The sequence below is a fragment of the Bombus pyrosoma genome, linkage group LG10 (genome assembly GCF_014825855.1).
Source record: "Bombus pyrosoma isolate SC7728 linkage group LG10, ASM1482585v1, whole genome shotgun sequence".
NCBI lineage: Eukaryota > Metazoa > Arthropoda > Insecta > Hymenoptera > Apidae > Bombus > Bombus pyrosoma.
In genome coordinates this window covers 13824549-13837026 of record NC_057779.1, presented here as the reverse complement: position 1 = coordinate 13837026, position 12478 = coordinate 13824549, and the positions used below count along the sequence as shown (strand labels likewise).

Sequence of the window (12478 nt, the reverse complement as noted above, 5' to 3'; positions counted from 1 at the left end):
ATTCGCAGTGTTAAGACATGCAGCGAAGAGTGTGGTGTCAGCAAACATAGGTGCTGAATTGTTAATACGAGGTATGGCAACCAAAATTAATAAGCGAAGATAAAGATTAAGAAGAAAATATTCTACATAGTTTGAAAACGACGTGATAGAAAAACGGTAACGACGGCATGTGGCATGTTCTTGCAAGTTCACTTATATTGGTAAATTTTCCATATAAAATCTAAATCAGTTTATATCGATTTACACGTACGAAAACTGTAAATTCGAAATATTGATTTTCAAGTGTATATTGAAACCGATTTGTCCAACGCGTATTTAATTTTGTTACTTTCAATGGACGGTTCTTATAGACTTTTGTAAGCTAAACACGAATCTGCAAACCGTTTTTTCCTAGAATTCATAGTTTTCGGAAAAATTAATTTTATAAAACATTGCAAATCTTCGAATTTGCAGCCATAGTAGTAGTAGCAGCCATCGAATTGCTGTTAAGATGAAAAAATTTTGTGTACTCTCCCGAATGAAATGATATATTTTGCTATTGCATTATAACTATTTAAACATGTTTAAATAATGATCAAAGCGAAAAGAACACCTAAAACACATCATTCTTTGTTTACATTTCTCAATTTATTTAAAAAACTAAAGGTCTAGGAGAAAATCTCACCTTAGCACGCGGTAGAGCAGGCATTTTTGCTAAAGGAAAACACCAAGAAAAGCTAAAAGGTTATGTTCTAATTCCAATGTAAAAGCGAAATAGTGTGGCAAAACATGTAGCGGTAACTAAAGGTCGCACGCGTTTAATGGTTCCGTTGTGTTGAGCAACAGACAAGGCAACCGTAAACATTGTGTATCATTTCCATCGTCACGTATTTTGCCAAATTTTTTCGCTTTACGTTGGAATTAAAACATGATCTTAAATTTTTCCTCTCGCTTTCCTTAGCAAAAATGTCTACCTTCTCACGTGATATGGTCAGATTTTCTTCCAGATTTTCAGTTTTTGAGATAAATTGGAAAATGTAAGCAAAACATGCTGTGTTTCAGGTATCTCTTTCATTTTGATTATTATTTAAACACATTTAAATGGTTATAGTACAATAATAAAATATGTTATTTCATTGGCTGTTATCGTAAAGATCCACAAAACATCTTCAAAGTTGAAAATTTGCAATTTTTTCCAAAATTGGTTTTTCTAGAAACTGAGAGTCCCAGGAAGATACGCTTTGCAGATTTGTGTTTAAGTTATAATATCGTACGAGAGTCACTTACTGAAGATTGCAAAATTGAAAGAATGGTAAAATTTAGTGAATGTTATCAAATACAGATTGTCGACACATGGCGACACTATCGACCAACGAAAAATAGACGCACAACTCGCACAAGCACGAGGATTTCTATGCATACGTAGGTAAGCGTCCTTTCTTTGAAAGTATACTTTCATTGATGGCATAACTGATTCTCTTTTCTGATCGTGAATAACATAAGATGATTATGGGATTGAATCATGTTATGAATAATAAATTATATAATTGTTCTTCAATATTCAATGGATTGTGCCATGTTCAGATAAACAATGTTTCTTCTTTTAATTTTCCATGAAATTTAAATGTACATATTCTGAATAAATTTAAAAAGAATTACTCATTTTTAAAATTTATATAACTCAAAAACAAATACATATCGTTGTTTAGTATATATTGATATATATTTGAATAAGGTCACTTTCAGAAATATTATAAATATCGGTTAATCATAAAAAAATTAGGTTTACCTATTGTTTTTTATAAAACGTTATTTATTGTACTTTAAAATTACAATGCTGCCAATTTAATCAATTTTTGTAATTGATATTGTAATATACCATAATTGCGAACATGTTCAATTATTACTGCCAATGTAATCAAGGGTATTTGGAAAAATTACACACGATAAAAGGATCACATAACTAATTTATTAATAATGAAATAAAGTTAATTATGTAGTTATGCTCAATTTATCCAGAATATACTAAAGCACATACTATGTTTATTCTTCAGCATCTGCACAGCAATCCAATAGTCTAACTTTTTGTGCATCAGAAACCATACACACTCTGCTTAGATTACAGACTGTCTTATTTTAAATTAATATATAAAACTATTAAATGCATAAATCATATGTATTTTCAACACACCTTCTTGATTTTATATTTATAACCTTATGAACATCTTTACACGTTATCTAGTCCTAGAATTTTTGAAGCTTTGAAATTTTATAACGATTTAATAAGCATGTCTGCAATCTGATCATCAGTAGTGATTTTCTGTATATCAATCTTCTTTCTCATAATCAGAAACAGAATGGTAACTGATACTTATATGTTCAGAATGTTTAGAAAATTTTCCCCCCTTTGTTAGCTATTGCTCTAATATTATCCTCACAGATATTTATAGGTCCTTTCACATTTACATTAAAAATTTCTTTACTAGGCAACATCTGTGCAATTAACTAAAGCATAGCATTCAGTATGAATTGAATCTCTGGAGATAGTCTTCTGTTTCTGCGACCTCCATAAATCTATATTTCCAAATACACAAACAAATATTCCTTTTGTGGATTTTTTGTCAACTATACCTGCTGCCTACGCTTCAACCAAGGTCAGTCAGTGTTTACATAAGCATCCATTTCTTCATTATAACTTGAATTATACATTAATTTTATAGAACTAGTGTAAGACAAATATTTAAGAACACGTAATGAATATTTGTAGCGTGTACTGCTTTGACTATTCTGATGAGTTAAATAATTTACTAGGAAGGATACATCCAGGTAAGTTTCATTTGCTACATACAGATAATGAAGTTTCAATTGAATTTCTATATATGCTTCAATTGTTTATCTATACTTTCTTTGAGTTCTAGTTTTAAATTTATTTCCATACGACTATCATGATTTCTGAATTCTAATTGCATATTTTTCAGCACAGCCTTTATGTAATTTTTCTGACTTAAAAGCATTTTCATTTCATCTTTATAATATCCCACTTCAATTCCTAAACATTGATTTACTAGGCATAAATCATCAACTTAACATTAACTTAACTTTTTTATAGTTTTTATATTAGTACTAGAAATCAATAGATCATCTACATATAAAATTATGGAAATCTTATTTCTATATATTTCTTCTATATAGAAATAATAATCACAGTTCCATCTTTTAAATTTTGAAATTTTATAATTATTATATAGGCTATAGTTTATATATGAAATCGTGAAAATGACAGCATTCATGCCAATCATGTGGACTTTCTCTGTAAGAAAACATACATCGTTTGTTTTGATTTTGTAATTATCAGGAGAGTAAACGTATACCTTAGACTTAACTTTAGAAATGGCGTTCGAACATCCATTTGCTTGCAGATTAGATTGGCATGAATTATTACCTTTTCGAGTAAATATTTCATGTAAAATAAATTTTGAGTGCTCCTTAAAACCTTTTTCGCGGTCTTACAGATTGTAATGACTCCTTCTATTTTGAGAATTTTCATTTTCATTATTGGTTTTAACAGAAAGTATTTGATTTTTTATCCTTATCAGTTTAGATGAAATTTCATCGTTCTCTAACTGTAGCACACAGTTAACTTCTTTTTCATTGTTCTAACTATGTAACCAATTGCATACATAAGAGATTATTTCGGCGCTATATTTGCGGTATGATCATTCGTTGAATCCTACATAATCATGCTCAAAAGAAACAATGCTGAGAAAGTTTTTTTATATTTCCCTTTATACTTTTCTATGTCTATTTTTAAATGATTAATAGTGCGCTGTCTGGCCTTACGAACATTATGTTCAATATTCTCCGAAATAAGAAATCCGGAGATGTAAAACACGAATGCCATTATTCCTTGGGAGGTAATTCTATTTTCAAAGAATTCTCTAACCATCTCCGTTGTTATTGATGTCAAGCCGTGTGCATTAGTGTGCAGTCCATCCGACTGTATGTAGCGATACTTCTCGTTCTCTTGAATCAATGAAATCAATTGATGAATGATTTCTCATAGATCGCTGTTGTGATCATTACCATAAAAAATGTAGCCCATTTAATATCGGTTTTGTGAAAGTCAAGCGAAAGTGGTTCTGGGAATCTTTTCCCTGATGGGTAGTCTTATGAAGTCGTAGATTATATTTAACTTAATTCCGGAGTGACTGTACTTCAGCTGTGCCAATGCTGCTCGTTTCCTCGCGACAAAACTGTCCATCGGCGTGGAAACATATTGTTTTGTGGCGAAAAATTTCATGTAAGTCTGGTAGGTTTCGTTCCGTGGTACGAATGCGGTTCGAAGACGCCTTGTTTCACTCGTCGACGTCCTTCTTGGCGCCTTGCCACCAGATTGTGGTTTCCCTTTACAGTAGGAGCTGCAAGCCTCGTAGGGAGTTCTCTCCGCTAATATTTCCGATATCTTCATATACTGCCACGCTATTGATAAATTCTTCCACAGTGACGCGAATCTTCTTTTGTATTGCGCAAAGCTCCCTTACTGATTCCGGGTTTCGGATTGGAGTCTGGAGAGTTGCTCTTCCGTCATCTCGATAGCTATAACTCTTCTTGGGCTGATCCGTGTAGGTGCGGTTGGTTCCCGCGGTTTAACTCTCATACTCTCTTTCGTGTTGGCGGATTTCGCGGGTCTTTAGTTGGGCGCCAGTTATATAACGTTATCACGGTAGTTCGTGGAAAGAATGGAGAAAGTGTTGCCAGCATGGAACGTTCGGTTTACGTTTGAAAAATATAAGAAGTCGCCGACTCCCACTTTCCTGTTTATAATAAAATGAACTGAAACATGTGTAATATTTATTAGATATAGAAAAAGACACAAAATGTTCTGTATTTGCATAAACATTATGTATTTATGCACTTATTTTGCTAAAGCCAAGTAATATTTATCCTATTATAATATAGGTATAAATACTACATAGAGAATTACGTTTTATGGTGATATAGTTTTATCACGCAGTTTCTTCTACGTTGGAAAATAATCCGGGAAATGTGGGTGATTAATAAAATTATTTATTTCCCACAACTATCCTCTATTTTTGCAAGTCGGTGGATTTTTTTCAAAGAAGGTCTTGAGGTAGTTGTCGACAGTTTCTACGGAACCAAAACTCTTACGTTCAAATTATTCTGCAGAGGCCAGGACGAGGTCGATAAGATAATCATTTTTTATATGAAGATTCTGTTCCATTATTTGAATTCATCGAAGAGGTTTGTACTATGATACCATTATTGAACGCCTCTGTATCGTAAGCAGCCCGGACAGATGCTAGCGATTGTAATTTTGCAGACTTAATCGGTTCACTACCTTCTTGACTCATGTCTGATGTTTCCACCGATCGGCTGTAGCGAATAATCTCAGAAATCCTGAGCTCGTCTGTATGTACGTACACGATAAGAGATTAGGATGTGTGTCCTCTCTCAGAGGATAAATATCAGATTTCGATTAGGTCATCCCATTCGATAATTGGCAACTAATGCAGACGCGCTCGCTACCGCGGATGTACAATTATTGGTAGAATGTATAGTAGTAGTACGATAATTTTTGCGAATTTGTTGAAAACTATAGTCGCTCGATATTTTCATGTATAAGAAAAAGATGCTCAAATCGTTAAGTTTTGTAGGGTACTAAAAAATCATTAAAATCGATGAGAAAGTACCTTTTCTACAGTTTTATCTATATATATTTTTTTTGCAAACGCCAAATGGGTTTACATATTTTTCTCGCTTATCACGGCTTTTTTTCTTTCTGTACTGCTTTAAAATTCATTTTTTTAAGAGTCCCACATACGGTCCAATGACTGTAACATACTGCTACATTTTCTATTAATTTTCTTGCTATTATGGCAGAGTACTTTTTACACCTTTCACGAGCTGAAATTCCTTTCTTCAGTAAGAAAATTATCGCATCTCGTTACGAAAATTATTGTATTTCGTAATAGATTACATTGTGACGAAGCTTTCAACTTTGATACGTTGTCCCTAACGATTTACTTAAAATTGTTGTTAATGTCCTTCTTACAATATATGCTTGACAAATATAAACAAGCTTGATCTTTATAGGTATAGTTTTAAAATTTGCTGGCCTTGATAAGGTCCCATAATTTGATCTACATCTATACTAAATGCTGAAGATGTTCTCCCCATTTGTTTAAACAAATCCTTTAATTTTCTGATAATAAATCTTGTAATTGTATAGATCCTTTAATTTTGTTAATGGTATTCGAGCGTTTGGTTTGCGAGCGTTTCTTATATACCTATCTCTACGAGGAACCGTCAAATTGACGGGTAAACGAAAATACACATTTTCTTTAAAAAATTGATTTATTCAAATTAAGTCTGAATTGAACAATATTAGTCTTCATGTTTAAATAAATTATTAATAAGTGATAAGTAATAAATGATAACAATAATATTAACGGTATAGAGTAATCATATTTATTGAGCACATTTTTTACAAATATACTGAATTTTGTTTGTGCATTTTCCGCATACGATCTTTTTTGTAATATATGCAACAATTATTGCTTCTATTTTTTATGCAGTAGTCCACTTGGCAACTTTTTCGCACTTCTGACGTTGAAGATGACAGAAATGAAGTGTCTGATCTTTGGCAAAATATGAACTCTGGATATTTTCGATCTGGTGCACTCTTTACATAATATCCACGTGTTTATCGCTGCCAAATCTAAAATATTGAAAAAGAACTTGAAGGAGACTTCGTCTCGGAAACTTCGTGCTTTCACACTATATTTGCGTTCCTTCTGGTCAACAACGTCCACACCAAACTTTGTTTTATTATAAAAAGCAAAAGCAAAAAGTTTGGCAATTATCAATTCGAAAGCACTAGTTACACAACCCATAATATTACCTCCCCCCCCCCCCCGACACAAACCTCCGACATAATATTTCTCTTAGGATAGCCAGTAGGGCCTGTGATATCCTTGAATATTATACGAACGGGCGTCCTACCCCTAGATCCGCCTGCTTTCAGTTTTATCCACTGTGTCCTGTCAATTGCAATTTCAATTTCACCCATTACATTTTGGAATGTGCTTGGAATACTCGTCCTTTCATCCTCGGAGTCAGAACTAGAAAAATACTAGAAAAAATAGAAAAAAATGAGTCTTTCGATAATTTTCTCATACAAGGATGCTTATCAATATCTCTTTGTTTACATGTTACATACCTCCTTATATATTTAAATCGTTGTGCGGATTGTTTTTGTCAACTTCGTTGTTCGATTTTGATGCTTCAGCTCATTATGTTTATATCTAATGCAGTTTGTAACACTTGTGGTATTTGCTACTTTTCCAAGACCACCACAAGAAATCACTAATTGATATTAATTAATACTTATTATACTGATATCTCCTTATACTGATCTTCTTCTATTTCATCGCAAAATGTCTAAATACAAATAAATTTTCTTCTCGATATAATAGTAAGAATCTCCTTTTATTTGCTATATTCAGGGAACAATTACACACGAGTAAAGTAAACAGAACAAAACACGAATATTGTGCGATTGCCACCTTTGGCCTTTTCCATATGATCGTATATTCGTCGGAGACTACAAATGACTCCACGTCCGCTTCCAGTCCACGTGTGTGCCAAACAATGTGTATCATTCCGTATTGATAGGTTGCTTGCTATTCTGTAATTAATTAAATATTAAATATATTAAATATATATAATATATAATAATAGTAATATATTAAAATAGTTCTCCCTTTGTAGTATTCTCGGTATGGCAACGCAGACTTTAATCACGATGACCGAAATTGCACTTCTCGATATCTTAAAAAAAAAGCAAGTTGTCTGAAGGTCGCGCCGGTTGCTAAGTACCCAAAATGGAAAAAGACGTCTTTCTTATTTCACAGGAAAAAGCGACGGCGGAACGATGTAATTCGCAAGACCAATTCTATTGGGAAATGAAGAATGTTGGGTGCCCGGTTATGGATAGGGAAAGGTGGACATATTACGAAGTACTCTTCTTCTTGATAGACATCGTGATATCAGTAAGAACGGAGGACAATTTCTGTATTCAACGTAGTCTTCAAGAGAATTCCGGAATTTTGCGACTCGATAGTAATTGATTCGACTGATGATGTTTGCATGGGATAGAATAAATCATCACGTCTCTCCGTCTCATTTCTCTCCCCTGGGATCCTTGGAATTCATTGTAGTATATAAATACGTTCCGTTCCCGATTTTCTAAGGGATCGATAGGGAGCGGTAAGCTACGGCACTTTCGAATTTCCAGAAACGATTATTGTAAGTGAGGATAGGAAAACTTTCCAAAGATGTGAATTGGACGAAGTCATTGTCGTCACTCGAGTCGTAAGTTTCATTCGCTCAGTTAATTCGCGGCAGTTAATAATGAAATGCTGAGTAATAATATGTAACAGTTTATTATTATTATTACTTAGTCCGTGCCTTTCGGCTTTGGACGAGCTTTCGGTTTTACATCCCGTTTAGCTATTACGCTTTTTACATTCTATCAGTCTTATGGCGTTACCACCTTATTGCCTCCTCCCTTGTATCCATCTACACTCTTTTCCTCGTCTGTCTTTTCTTATATATCTACCTCCCCTCTTATCCACTCTATTATATTGCACTCCATTATATATTCTGTCTCTAGAACTATGGTAACTTTTGGGCTTTTGCCTCCTTGCTGTGCTTCCTTATTGTCGTTCCTCCCTGTCTTGTACTGCCCTTCTCTTCTCCATTATTGTTTTCAATTCTATTAGTTCTTCTCCAGTCTTGTTTAGTATTTTTTCTGTGTCCTTTGGTCCTCCCGTTATTTCGCATTCTTCTATTACGTGTCTCAGGTCTTCTTCTTTCCTTTTACATAGCCTGCATCTATTTTCTCCCTTTTCTTTCCAGTATTCCCTTGCTTTGGTCTCGTTTCCACATCTGAATCTAGCTAATATTTTTCTGTCCTTCCACTTCATCCTCCCTTCTAAGTATTATCTAAGAAGTAACTCTTCTTTGGCGATTTTTCTATAATATTTGTTGTATTTTCATCCCCTTATTCTTTTCCCCCTCTTTTCTGGTTCTCTCTTTCTCCTTTCTTCTATAATTTGGTCATCTGTCTCCCTTTTTTTGCACATGGAGAAATCCTCATGGACACTCTGCTGCTGCTAATAATCAGCAACAGCAGAGTAGTGTCGGACTCTTACCGACGATGACCATTTTACGCATGTGACAGGAGTGCCTCTAACGAATTATCTTTCCGTTGCAGTCCCTTCTCACATCCTCTTGATCGAGCCAGTCCTAAAAATTTCCCTAACTGTTGAATTTGGCGCTAGGGGGAGACCATTGCTCCTAGCGCCATCCCCCCTTCTAGTCATGGTCTGTTGGGACGACGATAAAACGGCTCTAGGTCGCCTGACCGCCATCTCCCTCCATCGCGTTACCCTACAAGGGTTTTTTTTTATTATTTATTTAAATTTTACAATTTGTTCAGCAGGACATTTGGTAAAATATTATAGCTTAAATATACATAGCATGTGGATGGTTACCCCCAGCGAGGTACCATCTTCGTGTTTGTTAGGTTATATCCTTTGTGAGTCCTACAAGGGTGAGAGTTTCTCTTCCTCTCCCTTTCTGCCCCCTCCTCTGGGAGCATAACTCGCTCGCAAAAGAGGCGGACAGCCTCGTATTCCTGCGGTCCGCTCAGCATCGCTTCTACGATTGCCGAGGGGGTCAATCTCTCGCGTATGACGTGACGCAGGGTGTAGCGGGACAGCTCCCACGCCGGACAAAACTCCAGCGTGTGCTGCGCTGTGTCCCTGCCCTCCCTGCAGTGGTGACAGATGTCCGTCGTCTCTCATCCGATTTTCATCAGGTACTCGCCAAACACACCGTGTCCCGTGAGCACCTGGGTCATCTTGTAGGTAAGCGGAAGGCCGCGGCGTCATATCTAAACCTAAGATCCGTTTCACATGTCTTCTTTGTATTCTATCCTGTCTTTCTTCCATGTTTCAGTCCCATACCTCTGCTTCAAACATCTTTATTCTCCTCTTGCAATCCTGTTTGGAAATTCTTTCTCCCATGCTCCATGTTTTCTTCATTGCTATTGTTGCTCTCATTTTCATGTTTTGTATGTGTTTCTCACCACTGCCGTTTTTCTGTAGTATGTATCCTAGGTATCTTATCTCATCCACTTCTTCTAATTCTCGCTCTCCCCATTTCCATTTTCTTTGCCTCCTCTTGTTCTTTCTTTTTTTGAAAACTACTATCTTGGTCTTTTCCGTGTTCAGTTCCAATTCGGTTTCCTTTAAAAATTTTTCGAATCTCTTTAGCATTTCCTTTAGCTCCTCTTCTCTATCCGCCATCAGCACATTATCGTCTGCATATGTCAATGACCTTCCTTTCTCCTACCCGACTTGTCCTTTCCTTAATTCTTCTTCCAGCCCCGCCACGTAGATGTTGAATAACGTCGGGCTCAACAGGCATCCTTGTCTGATGTAACAGTTTATATTTATGTATATTTGTAAAAGTTAGTAATGAAACAATTACGATATCTTCTTAATAGAAAATTCTTCTTCTTTCTATCGTTGAAATGCTTTTTCTATTGTTGCTGGATTTCACGCTTGACCCAACGTTTTTTTTTTTTTATTATCAATGCATACTTGTATTTTGTTATTTTCTTTCCTGGTAGTATAGGCGTAGCATTTTACTTGATATTGGTCGAGTCAGTTGTAAAGCGCGTCTCCCTTATGGTTGTGTATTCGGTTGTTTCATGTTTCGTGTTTGACGTTCAAATTATTCGGTTTATGCGGTTCAAGTTGCTGGGAGACTATTTTGAATTCATTCATGAATTCTTTCTTGCAGCTGTTAGTTGCATACACTGCTATCGATTATAACTTTTTATCATCCTGTATTTTGATTTACACAATGCTGGTTTCGAATGTTGTTGCTTTGATGCCCCGTAGCTAGACGGTTTCGCGTTTAATAATATTTTTTATCGGTATTTTAATCCTTATAGTTTATTTAGCGCTCGGCTCGCTGGTCCATATATAAACTTTTAAACATTTAAAACTAATGCAGTATCTCGCGTTTAATTTGGGCCCACAAAGAAAGACCATATGTGGATTATATTTTTCTAAACATTTTTATTATGTTGCATTTTATTATGTTTTATTATGTTGTTTGCTGTAGGAGGTTTTTCCTCGCCCCATACCCATATTTCGCTCTCTCCTTCGTTGTACTAGTCATCTATGACCGTGTCGTTTGTGGGATGACGCGGCATATGCAGGATCCAAGAAGTTTGTTGGTTTCAATTTCATTACCTCGCAGGGATGATGGTTGCTTTTTCTTTTGTTACTGGATTTAACGCTTGATCCAACGTTTTCCTTTATTGTACTTTCGACCATTTCTAGCATTTTCGTATTTTCTTTCCTGGTAGTATGGGCGCTGGATTTAATCTTTTTGCGTCTTTTTCGGCTTCGCAAGTAATTTTATATTCTGTCACTGTTTCGTGCCGGTTATTTCTTTGATCCTATACTCATATTGCATGAAATAGGTTGTTCTGCGCTTGCTATACATTTCTGTTGTTTCTCTGCACTTTGACTTGAGATTACATAGTTGTTTATTGTTAATAAAGAAGCTGCTGTGTTTTTCTTGATTATTTTTTGCCTTAAGCATTTCAAATTTTATCTGATTGTTCACTCTATGGTGATATACTTTTTCTTCGCGCATGCATAGCTTACTTTACAATATACTAGCTCTTGATGGTTATTACAGCGCTATTGTTTCATCAGTGTACAAACCTTCAAAGGTCATGAGAGGAATGGGGTACTAACCGCTATACTTCCCAGTAGCTGTGCTCTTTTCAGCCCATTTAATACTTGCCCAAATTACGCTGCTGTATTTACACGATCAAATGGAAATGGAATTGCTTTCGTAAATGCTTCATCAATATATGAACCTAGTTTTGGCTCTCGTCCGAAGTAGTTGTGACGTTGTTTCCAATGGTAATGTGACGTCTTAAATGACTTTTGGAAATCATTTTTTGTAGAAGATGAAATCATTTCATCTTCCAGCCCTGCCACGTAGATGTTAAATAACGTCGGGCTCAGCGGATACCCTTGTCTGACTCCCCTCACCTGTCCAAAAGGCTTTTGTGTTACGGTTCTTGAATCTCACCACATTATTCGTTTCTGTGTATAGTTCTTTAATTCTTCTGGTTAGATTTTCGCTAACCCCCATCTTTTTCATTTTCTCCTCCAGTTTCTCTCTATTTAGCCTGTCGAGCGCCGCTCTTAAGTCCGCAAAACAGGCAAACAGCTTCCCTCTTTCTCTACTCAACTGTTTGTCAATGATGTGACTTATCACAAACACTGCGTCGATTACTCCTCTTCCTTTTCTGAATCCGAATTGGCTCTCTTTCAGTTTGGTTTCAATCTCAGCCTTTAACCGTTCGTCCAGTATCCCTGCA

General features: G+C 35.5%; 1 long non-coding RNA gene across 2 annotated transcripts; it reads left to right on the top strand.

The window, feature by feature from the left end:
- Positions 1–2801, top strand: LOC122571497. 2 transcript variants are annotated; one of them, XR_006318094.1, is made up of 4 exons: positions 1–71; positions 1322–1405; positions 2466–2633; positions 2747–2801. It is a non-coding gene; the product is annotated as an uncharacterized LOC122571497 (long non-coding RNA). The 2 variants fall into 2 exon arrangements; XR_006318095.1 differs by having other exon boundaries at positions 21–200.
- The last annotated feature ends 9677 nt before the right edge of the window (positions 2802–12478 follow it).